Source organism: Hemicordylus capensis, chromosome 2 (genome assembly GCF_027244095.1).
Source record: "Hemicordylus capensis ecotype Gifberg chromosome 2, rHemCap1.1.pri, whole genome shotgun sequence".
In the NCBI taxonomy this organism is placed as follows: Eukaryota; Metazoa; Chordata; class Lepidosauria; order Squamata; family Cordylidae; genus Hemicordylus; species Hemicordylus capensis.
In genome coordinates this window covers 415,550,605-415,562,247 of record NC_069658.1, presented here as the reverse complement: position 1 = coordinate 415,562,247, position 11,643 = coordinate 415,550,605, and the positions used below count along the sequence as shown (strand labels likewise).

Below are 11,643 nucleotides of genomic sequence, written 5' to 3'. Positions count from 1 at the left end.
GTGGGGGAGGAGCGAGCCCAACCCGGGCGACCACCCTCCATTTTGCTGGAGGGATGATCCGGTCGTATGCAGCTCAGAAGTCAGTCCCCACCCAATTCAAGGGGGCTGCTGCTGCTTGCTGCCAAGGGAGTGCGCATAAGTAGTACTGCAGCCCTGTGGACAGCGAACTTGGGCGTCGCTTCAGGGCTGGGCTGCTCCCGGACTCCCGCTCTGAGAAAGAAAGAAAGAGCGGAGAGTTGCACCTTTCTTGAGGGTCTGTCTCCATGGCGGAGGCAGCGGAACTAAGCACAACGCAAGACAGCCGCCGGTTGGTTCTCTGCTCAGCTCTGGGGGAAGCAAGCAAGTAGAAAGGTCTGTCTTTGTGGGACTCTGGAGACCTCTCCCATTTGAGCCCTAGCCCGGAAAAGGAGCGTCTCTGTGCAAGCCTGCGTGGGGAAAGTGTTGCCTTATCTTTTAAATTTAGGGCATATTAATCTCCTTTAGGCTTTTTCCCTACACACCAACTAGGGAGTAAGCTCCATTGAACACTGTGGGGCTTACTCCTGAGTAAACATGTTGTGTTGTTTATAACATGAGGGCAGGGGCATACCGTAGCTAGGGGAGGGGGCCGCGTTCGCCCCTCTCCCCAGCGGCCCCTCGGAGTGAGGGAGATAATGAAGACAATAGGGAGGGGTGGAGCTGGGGGCCCTTAGGAGCCGGCTCCATTATAGCCACGACACCCCTGCATAAGGGGCAAAACATGGTGTGTGCATTTTTCCCTCAGTAACTTTCTACTCATTGGGAAGTTGTTCCCCATATCAGATAGGAGGATTTCCCCCCCCCCCACCTTGGGATGCAAAATGGCATTTCACCTTCCAGGGAATAAAACTAAGGTGCCAAGGGGAGGAGAGGACTTAGCACTACATAATCCATTGGGAAAGAGAGAGAACCCAGGCACTCTGCCTTTCCATCCTTTGCTTTAACCACTGTTACCCACTCTGCTGAAACGAGGGGGTTCACCAGGGATTCAGGGGGCAAACCCTCTTCTCGGCACAGACTCTTCCAACCTGTGCCCTTTGGCACATGGGATCCTGACGACCAAACAGCCTGTACAGTAGTGACCCCATCTTCCAACAAGGCACTCCTCATGGATTTGTTCCCATCTGTAGTAGGAGAGAGGAATATTCACAATGCCACCATGACCACCATTGCATACTATGTCACATTTTGAAAGGTGCTTGCCTATTCAGCAAGCATGAAATGGTGGACGTGCATGCACTCACACACGCAATATGCAAGTCATAGGTAATGCAACCAGTCGAATTCACTCCTGCGTGCACACACCAATACACAGGCTTGCATACTTATTCTGCAAGCTTTCCTGACACTCCATCCCACCCACCAATCTTGGTGGCTACAGCCTTTTTTAAAACAGAAACCTTCTCAGTTACAAAGACTTGCAGATTGTCACACCATGCCACCTATTCTGACACTTTTCCCCATCTCCTGTTCACAGGCGTATGTTATCGCATTGTGATTGGCCCTGCATTCTGATGGGATATATCCCCACCATTCCATCTCTGTTAGGCATGGCTAGTGTTTCTGAGCTGAAGAACTGCATACTGAATTATTTGGCTGGTGGCCCTTGGTGCTCCTCCCTGCCCAGCCATCTCATCACAGCCCGTGCTTACTCAGATAACAACTGTTTCTTCCACCCAGCAGCCACCCTCACCCTCCATGGCAATGCTTTATGTCCCCTCCCCTTGTTTCCTGCAGCCCTCCCACTTCTGTTTGTCCCCCCCGCCAGTCCCCAGCCAACCCTGTTGCTTCCATAGAACCTGAAAGTTGGAAGGGATCTTGGCAGTCTTCTAGTCCAACCCCCCTGCTCCGTGCAGGTACCCGGGGAGAGCTCCGTGCACCAGCTCTCTTCCACCTCACCATGCCTTTGGATCTCTCTGGGGGCCATGCTTCAGTCACCAACACTGGTCTTTTTTTTCTTCCCAGGCTCCCTTTTTATCAAACTGAACATCACTGTGGGATGTGACTGAGGTTAGGGTGCTTGGTCGTTGTTTTTGTTTTAATTCTGTAAATAGAAGCTGGATTAGGATCACAGTGTGGTGGGGAGGGGGTGCCTCTACCACAGGAATCCAGATTACCTCCCCCACAGCTATAATTTACCATGGCAAAAATCTCCAGTAAACAAGGGCAACCTGACTTTTCTCTTTTCTTCCTCAAGAGCCGCATGTTGCTCTTAGATGACAGTGTGCTCACACCTGCTCTGTCAGTATCCTGTGGTCCCTCACCCCACCTTTGTACCTCTCTACCTTTACTGTAGTTCCCTTCTGTCTGTCGTCCATGGCGTACTCTTCCCTCCTCCTCCCCAAGAGCCTACCACTGCCTACTTGGTTACTTATCTTGAAGCCACTTCATGCATTAAGATTTCCCTTTTCATTGTAGGGAAAATGTGTACATCCCATTTGAGGATCAACCTGTGTGACAAGGAAATTTGCTGCAAGCGCCCCTGTGATTATTTGCCCAAAGCTTTCAGGCATTATCCTGTTACCAGACCTTTCCATACAGAAAGATCTAGTGTGTGAAGCACTCCTTAGGCAGCAGGATTGGAAAGTGTGGCTCAGCTAAACAGCTCGCCCTTGCTTGGGCACTCACAGAACCATACAGGATTCTGCCGCAGCTCTGTCTCAGTGATTTGAAATCTGCAATGAGCTTTTTCACACAAACATACACAAAAAGTATCATCTGCCTGGCTGACAGCTGTTCTTGTAAACTGGTTCCACTGAGAAGTATTATGTTTGGGGGGATGTGAGGTGGTAGGAAAGGTCTGTCTATGAAATTTGTTGAAGCTGTGCTGGCCATTTTGCACATACAAGCCATCCCTTTGTAGTCATTGTGATGGAAGATGTATGAACTTGCCCAGATGGAAGCATTCTCAGTCCAGTGAAAAATGGGCCAGGTTGGGGCATGGAACAGCTGCTGCGGTTGCACAATGCAGCTGTATCTCTGTCTTCTAATACCTCTTTGCTTGCACAAAAATGGAAGGCATAGAAATCTCCTAGCCTGTGGCAGAGGAGAGCCCACACTCCCAACAGCCTACCAGAGCGCCACTTCCAACAGTAAGAGGACCATGGAGCAGTTTGTCCAGTCCTTGGGCCCCTACTGAGGCTGCCAATATCTAGATGTATTAATGCCAGCCACAGTTAATAGGTTTGGAAAATGCTGGCGCCTGTTTTCATTAGTTTAGGAGGAAGATGAGGCAGGCTTGGAGCAGTGGGGACTTTTGCACATTTAATGAGGCGTGTGTGATGCGGTGGGCAAAGTGCTGGGTGTGGATTTGCAAGACTGGCACTTGGAATCTGTCCATCCATGCGGCATGCAGCTGTCTGCACACCTGTGCCAAGAAAATTCAGAATTCTATACTATGAAAGGCTGAACTGTGTGACCTCTGTACACTGAGATATTAAGCAAGTTTGCATGTATTTATTTAAAATGTTTATAACATGCCCCTCCAGGAGAACTACTGTTTGTGGTGGCTCACAACACCTCTTGCTTAACTTTATTTTTACGTTTATATCCTGCTCTTCCTTCAAGGAGCCCAGAACGGTTTATATGGTTGTGTTGATCCTCACTGCAACCGTGTGAGATAGATTAGACTGAGAGGTAAGTGACTGGCAGACCATTGAAGTTCTGCCTACTGGAAATTCTTGGTTAATCCTTGCAGCTTCTGAAATGTCAGCAAGCGTTGACTGCACACCTTTGAGCTTATCTTCCACAGCCCTAAAGGTTAGAAACGTGCTTTTTAAAGAAAAAAGAAAGCTGAGATTCTCAGGATATTTAATTCTGAATCCAATACCAAATCCTGTGCTTGTGTGGCACTTGGACATCATTCCCAAATATACACAGCCTTGGCCACGAAGCTTACTGTGTGACCTCTAGAGCAAGTTGCTATATTTTCGGCCAAACCTACATCACAGGGTCATTGTGAAGAGAAGCCAGTTAAGAAGTATAAACACTTGTTAACTGAGGAGGGCTAGAGAGATGATGAAACTTTCATTTGTGCTTTCTAACTGCTATTGCAATCTCATCATCAAATACTTGCAATGTCAGCAAGATCTTGTCCCAGTTCTGAAATGTGTTCAGGCTAGAGCTCTGAAAAGCCTCCATAGATATTGAACAGGAACCAAAAAAAAACCACCTGTGTCCCCTAGGGCTCCATATTGTAACATCTACATGAAACCACTGGGAGAGATCATTAGGAGATTTGGTGCAGAGTGTTATCAGTATGTTGATGATACCCAAATCTATTTCTCCATGTCAACATCATCAGGAGAAGGTAATGCCTGCCTAGAGGCAGTGACGGGCTGGATGTGGGATAAGAGACTGAATCCAGATAAGATGGTGGTACTTTGACACTTGATCTGCCAGTTCTGGATGGAGTCACGCTTCCCCAAAAGGAACAGGTATGCAGTCTGGGAGTGCTTCCAGATGCAAACCTTTCCCTGGTGTTTCAGGTTGAGGTAGTGGCCAGCCAGAGGTGCTTTCTATCAGCTTTGGCTGATATGCCAGCTGTGTCTATTTCTTGAGATAAACAACCTCAGAACAGTGGTACATTTGCTGGTAATCTCCAGATTTTCTACTGCAGTGCGCTCTGTGTGGGGCTGCCTTTGTACATAGTCTGGAAATTGCAGTTGGTACAGAATGCAGCAGTCAGGTTGGTCTCCAGGTCATCTCGAAGAGAGCACATTACTCCTATATTAAAAGAACTACACTGGCTGCCAATAAATTTCTGGGCAAAATACAAGGTGCTGGTTATCTATATAATTAATTCTCTTAGCTGGCATGTGTGTCCTGAATTTGGCGGCGGAACTCTCACAACATATTGCGAGAGTTCCGCCCCCAAAGGGCAAGTGTTGCAGGCAAGAAAAAATGGCAGTGGGCGGTAGCAGCAGGCCACAAAATGGCCTGAGGAGGCCGGCTTGGCTGGCCGCTGGGAGGCGGCGGGATGACCTGGCTAGGTCAGGCCGTCCCAGGTAAGGACAAGGAGGCGGCGGCGGTGGCCTGGCCTGGCCGCCAGGAGTGGGAGCGGAAGGCGGTGGCCGCAGGACAGCCAGAGTAGACACCGGTAAGAGGGGTGAGTAGGAAACAAGAGGCGGTGCAAAGCCCCGGCTCCTGTTGGAGGCCGGAGTAGGAGGGAAACGGGCTGAGATTCCCTGTTCGCCACCCGCTGAGGTAAGAGGCACAGTGCAGGGCGGTGGGAGCAGAGGAATGGAAGGGGAGGGAGGACAAGAGAGAAGGGAGCAGGAGGGAGGGGGCAGGGGAGGGCAGGGAGCAAGAGAGAGGGGAGCAGGGGGGGAGGGCAAGAGAGTGTGGGGGAGGGGACAAAAGGGGGCAGGAGGGAGGGGCAGGAGGCAAGAGGGGAGCAGGAGGAAGGGGCTAGGGGGAGGGCAAGAGTGGGGGAGGGGGCAAGAGAGTGGGGAACAGGAGGGAGGGGGGGTGGGCAGGGGGCAAGAGAGGGGAGCAGGAGGGAGGGCAAAAGAGTGTGGGGCAGGAGGGAGGGCAAGAGAGGGGAGCAGGAGGGTGGGCAAAAGAGTGTGGGGCGGGAGGGAGGGCAAGAGAGGGGGCAGGAGAGAGCAGCCGGCCCGAAAGAGTGCACAGATGCTCTGTGCAGATAGGCTAGTAACGTATAAAGCCCTAAGCAGCTTAGACCCAGGGTATTTAAGAAAACGTCTTCTTCACTATGAGCTCCACCCCCCATTGAGATCTTCTGGAGAAGTTCCTCTGCAGTTGCCACCAGATCCTCTGATGGCTACACAGGGATTGGCCCCCTCTCTTGCAGCCCCGAGACTCTGGAGTGTGCTCTCTGCTGAAATCAGAACCTCCCCATCTCTGACAACTTGTAAAAAGTCACTAAAAACACACTTATTCACCCAAGCTTTTTAACTAGCTGTGTGGTTTAAAATTTTTAGGGTTTTAATTTTTTAAAATGTGTTTTATGTTGATGTAAACCACTCAGACTGAAGTTTGAGGAGGTGTACAAATAAAATAAAAAATAAATAAAACATGTGCCTTTGTTGTTCAGACTTGTAACGTCATGTGAAATGGGGACGGTGGGCGGGCGGGGGTGGTTCTAAACTATGGCCGTAACTCACAATTTGTGATGGCAGGCTCTTTTGAAAATAGCAGCTGGGTCAGGACCATAGTGGGACTTTGCCCTGTGCCATGGTCCCTGTCTGGATTGGACCCCCACCCCACAACTGCTGTTTGCCAAAAGGGAAAAAAGCTTCCCTTGGCACTGAAATTCTGTTTCCTATTACTCAGCCAATTGACAAGACTGTAAGGGGACCTTAATTTCCCGATTGATTGTCTCTCCCTTTTTATCCCCCTCCGGTAATTGATATTAGGAATATGAATTGCTGGTTATCAAGAGGTTTATGAGCACAAATGAGACAAAGCATTGTAAAGCACTCTGCACGCTGAAAGTGTTGCAGAGATTACAGATCATTTCTGGTAGTCGTAATGTGCCCTTTCAGAGCAAATATAGAACAGAAGCTGCATAATCAGATTGGTGAGCCCTTTTTGCAAGCCCTGAGGGCTCTTAGCAACTAATGGAGCTTAGCAAAACAAAAACCTGAGAGGCCCGATCCATCATCGGCAGGAAGTGCTGAGGCCAGAGAGCCAGCCAGCCAGCCAACCATCGATTAAAAGACAAGCAAAAAATTAAACCCTGCCCTTGCTATTATTACAGTGCTTATTCCCCTGCTGCTTGAGACACACACCCAGAAACACACAAATCCCAAACTTTAACTAAAGCCAACCACCAGAAGCAGCTCATGCCATCAGCGGAGGAGGAATACCCTTGTGATAAGCTTGTCACTTGGGAGAGTTGTTTTCCATTATGGCTGTTATCACATGGCAACAAAAAGTCTGTTTGCCATGTGGTTGGGGTGGCTTTCTCCATGCCAGAACTAACCTGTTATTTTTTTATATTTGTGCTAGCATGGAGGAAACTGTCTCAGCACATCACTACAATGGCTCCTCTTGCTATGATGGCCTCCTCTTGGAACAGGGGTTCAAAACCCTTTTTGCACTTATAGAAGTATTTGTACCTCAAGTATTACCCATGGGCCACCATCCCATGTGTATAATATATCTTCCTAAGGCTCCAGTAAAAGTTAGAGGAGGGAAATAACTACTCAGGTTAGTTATTTTCAAGAACTTTATTCTGACTCACCAAGAAGCGAATCTAATTCAGTGCAGCAAAGATTTTCCACAGACCACCTGGACCTGCCTCATGGATAGCCAGACGGTCTATGTACCTCTGGTTAAGAATCCCTGTCTGGGAATAATAGAATTTAGAAGGAATCTTAGATGTCATCTTAATCCAGTCCTCTGCTTAGTGCAGGAAACTGCTACAGCATCAGATGTGAAGTAGCCCTAGAATAAAGAACACTTCATAACGTTTAAACAAAATAAATGCAGGGTCCCAGGGCATGATGTGAGCAAGGGTAGGCTCAGGGCAGTGTATGTGGTTCTGTGCCACCTTGACCCCCATTATATACTCACAACACTCAGCCTAGGCACATTAGGCTGAGAGAGAGTTATTGGCCCAAGATCTCCCAGTGAGCTTCATGGCTGATTGGGGATTTGAACCTGGGTCTTCCCACTTTGAACTCTAACCCCCGGACTATATGACTCAGACTCTCCAGGGAGGCTGGATTTTGTTTCTAAGGTGGGTGGGGGGAGTAGTGAGCATGAATAGAAGGGAACTGGTGAGGGTTGGAGCAGCTGGGGAGACGGATTCAAATTCCTGTTCAGCAGTGACAGTGTTACATGAGCAAGTTGTTGTTGCTTTCTCCTTCAGCCGCCTCTTTAGAAGAGGCAATTTAAATGTCCTTATGCGAAGATAAGAGAGACAATTACTGTAAGGCACTTGGTGCCTTAGAAAATGCTATAGAGAGGTAATAAAAGGGCAATGGCTATGGTGGCCAGCTTAGGTCCAAAAAGCTTGCCCAATCCCACCCCCTCAAAAAGTGGTTTGAGATTCTATCCCAGTTTTCCCTAAGGGAACAATTGCAGATTATTCTTTGTTAAGCATCCCTGCTTTCAGGAGCTTGCAATCTACATTTTGACAGGACAGGAGTGGGGAGGGATGGGGGGGGGGCAGAAGCAAAGGCAATAGTGGAAGAATATTTACAAATACTACACTTATTTATTTATTTTATTACATTTTATATTCTGCTCTTCCTCCAAGGAGCCCAGAGCGGTGTAGTACATACTTAAGTTTCTCCTCACAACAACCCTGTGACATAGGTTAGGCTGAGAGAGAAGTGACTGGCCCAGAGTCACCCAGCAAGTCTCATGGCTGAATGGGGATTTGAACTCTGGTCTCCCCGGTCCTAGTCCAGCACTCTAGCCACTACACCACGCTGGCTCTCGACTTAGAGCACTGCAAGATATTCCCCTCAGGGGATGAAGCTGCTCTGGGAAGAGCATCTAGGTTTCAAGTTCCCTCCCTGGCAGGATCTCCAAGATAGGGCTGAGAGAGATTCCTGCCTGCAACCTTGGAGAAGCCGCTGCCAGTCTGTGAAGACAATACTGAGCTAGACCAATGGTCTGACTCAGTATATGGCAGTTTCCTATGTTCCTATCTTAGGACTGGTTTCTATAGTAGGTGAGGAGTCGGACCAAGGGATAAGCCAAGCAGGGAGAGATGACTTTTGAAGAAGGATTTGAAAACAGAAGGGTGGCACCATGCAGATGTTTGCAGAGTGGGAGTTCCAGGCAGAAGGTGGCAATGTGAGGGAGAATGGGTGGAGTCATTTAAGAAAGGATGTGGTCTTCTGAGGGTGGCAGAATCCAAGGAAGGAAAGAGGAAGAGGCCACAGCCAGGGAGATGAGTGAGGACAGAAAGATAACGGTGGAAGCAAAGTCACGGAGGGTTTTCAAGGTAAGATAGTACAGATCATGGATTTAATTGAGCAAGGGTTGAGCCTCATTCTCTACTCTTTCTGCAGCCTTCCAGCAGTCTTAGGAACATAGGGAGCTGCCCTATACTGAGTCAGACCATTGGTTCATCTAGCTCAGTATTGTCTTCACAGACTGGCAGCGGCTTCTCCAAGGTTGCAGGCAGGAGTCTCAGCCCTATCATGGAGATGCCAGGGAGGGAACTTGGAACCTAGATGCTCTTCAGGGGCGTAACTACTATCAGGCAAGGGGAGGCAGCTGCCTGGGGCCCCCCCAGAGGCAAGTCACATGACTATATATTGTGATGTGTGTGTGTATCAGCGAGGGGCCCATTTTAGAATTTTGTCTCTGGGCCCACTCCAGCCTTGTTACGCCCCTGATGCTCTTCCCAGAGCGGCTCCGTCCCCTGAGGGGAATATCTTACAGTGCTCACACATCAAGTTTTATCTGGATGCTTCAGTCAAATATATTAACCATTCTGTCCTGGGCAGCATGTCTGAGCTCAAAATAAGTAAAGCAGGACAGGAGCCAGAGTCTTTATGCTAAAACCCTGAACACTAGCAATGCAAGCCCTATATTCTGTTCAACACACACCTACAATGTATGTACAATCTATGCATGTAAGGCTGTCCCGAGAGAGGTGCAGGGATTCTCAGGGCCAATCAGAGTGTGTGTGCGGGGGGGGGGACGTAATCTTTCAGTATAGTTCAAAACATATACACATATAATTTTTAAAAACTCACTGATTACGATCTTTTTGTAAGCCATTTTTGGTATTTTTGAAAGAAAATGGTCTCTGTGATAGCTTGGTACTGTGATCTGTTCAGGGCAAGCCTCACAAATGAGGTCAACATAAGGATGCAGAGAAGAGGCAATGCTGATCTGACAAATAAATCATTCCTAGAATAAAGCTTGGAGAAGGAGGGCAGACATCCAGACACAAGCATTTATCGGATCAGTCATTCTCTGTGAGCTCCCTCCATCCTCTCTATGCCTCTCCCCTTCCCTCATGTCTGAGAATCATGCCAGCTACTTACGGGAAAACCAGGCAACTGAATATATTTGCTGAGGGACTTGAAATGTGCCCAAAGCACAGCTAGCAGGTGAGGGTTGGAGCGGGAGAAAGAGATAGAGACAGAACAATTGAAACGTCAGTGAAATGGCAACTGTATTGGATTTTCAGCCTTAATGGAGCATCTATAGCCAGAGCAGCCAGAGGAAAGGTCTTCGCTAGAGACTGGATGCTGAATCAAGATAATTAGAGAAATCACACACACACACAAACACACACTGCCCACCTGGAAAGTGGAAAGGGAAAAGTTTGCATATCCTAGCAGTCTCTTCAAAATTAAAAATCAAAGCGGGGGTCATATTCTTCCCTCTCAGGCACAACACACTGACACCCCCCAAGTTATTGGCACCTTGTTTCTGGAAGTGGCATTTCGTCACACTCAAAACAACCAAGGAGGAAAATCCTACTCTCTTGTTCCCATCAGTCATGAGCCCTATTCAGACATCATGTTGTAGGTGTGTACAGACACGTGTGCCCATGTTCATGTTTTTGTGTAAATGACTCTGTAGTGATCTACCTCCCCTCCCTCTAAAGAGTTAACCAGAAGTGAACCCTGTCTTGACAGGCTGGTGAACTCCAGGGCTCAGCCAATCAGCACACCAGGTGGTTGGGACCTAGAGAGCTGTTGCCAAGGAGAAGGGAGTTCTTTGGTGAAAAGGCTTGGCTGAAGGTGCACAGGAGGACACATGGCCATAGAGGTTGGCTGCAGGAGAATAATTCTGCAGATCCTTGAAAGACAGGAGGGTAGGAAGCTTGAATTCTCACCAGGGGTTTGGTGAGTTCAAGGCAAGGAGCCAGGGCTTATGGCTTCGGAAAGATTAATTTGGAGGAAAGTTTGTTTTGTCAGACTAAATCTTATATTTATTTTTTGTGTGCTCTGCATATTCTGGATACTGTTCTATTATAGTTTACCTGTAACATAATTAAAATAAGAAACACTAGCCTACACTCAATACAACTAGGGTGTTGCAAAACCCTCTGTAAACGTTTAAGCATGCATTAAGACAACCTATCTTTGTATTCCTACTAAGTATTCTTAACTGTACCTAAAAGCTGAGAAAGCCTCAGATGGAAGTAGTCTGTAGTAATTGAATAAAACTGGTTTTTAAAATTCATTTCTTTTTACGAGCCTCTCAGAGTTGGTTTTTAACTCACAAAAATGGGGAGCTGAAGGGGGAGTTCTCTAGTGCAAACACATCCTCTGCAGCTATCGGTTTTCTCACGTGTAGGCTTGGGATGTGCATGGAACCGGCTGGCCTGGTTCGGTTTGAGTCTAGACTCAAACCCAACCAGGCCAGTTCAGTCCAGCACCCCCTTGAACAACCACCTGGTCAATTCAGTCCGGGGGTGGGGGTTCGTGGACCTTTTTATGTTAAAGAATTTTTTTAACCTTATCCCCATCGGGGGAATTCCTGGAGGTGGCGGGGAGATCTGCAGAGATCACCCCCCCACACACCAGCTCTTCTTATTGCCTACTCCAGCCGGTTCGGCCAGCTCTTTAGCCTTCTCCCCTTGGCATGGTGGCCATTTTGGAGGCTGTGTGCCTCAACTCTTGCTGTAGCCTTCCTGTGGCATCTGGTGGGTCACTGTGTAAAACAGGATGCTGGACTAGA

The 11,643-nt window shown here is 48.3% G+C and overlaps 1 long non-coding RNA gene across 1 annotated transcript; it reads left to right on the top strand.

The window, feature by feature from the left end:
- The first annotated feature begins 10 nt into the window (after nt 1-10).
- On the top strand, nt 11-11,155 carry LOC128344170 (uncharacterized). The gene is made up of 2 exons (XR_008315702.1): nt 11-3,654; nt 10,596-11,155. It is a non-coding gene; the product is annotated as an uncharacterized LOC128344170 (long non-coding RNA).
- Nucleotides 11,156-11,643: the final 488 nt, after the last annotated feature.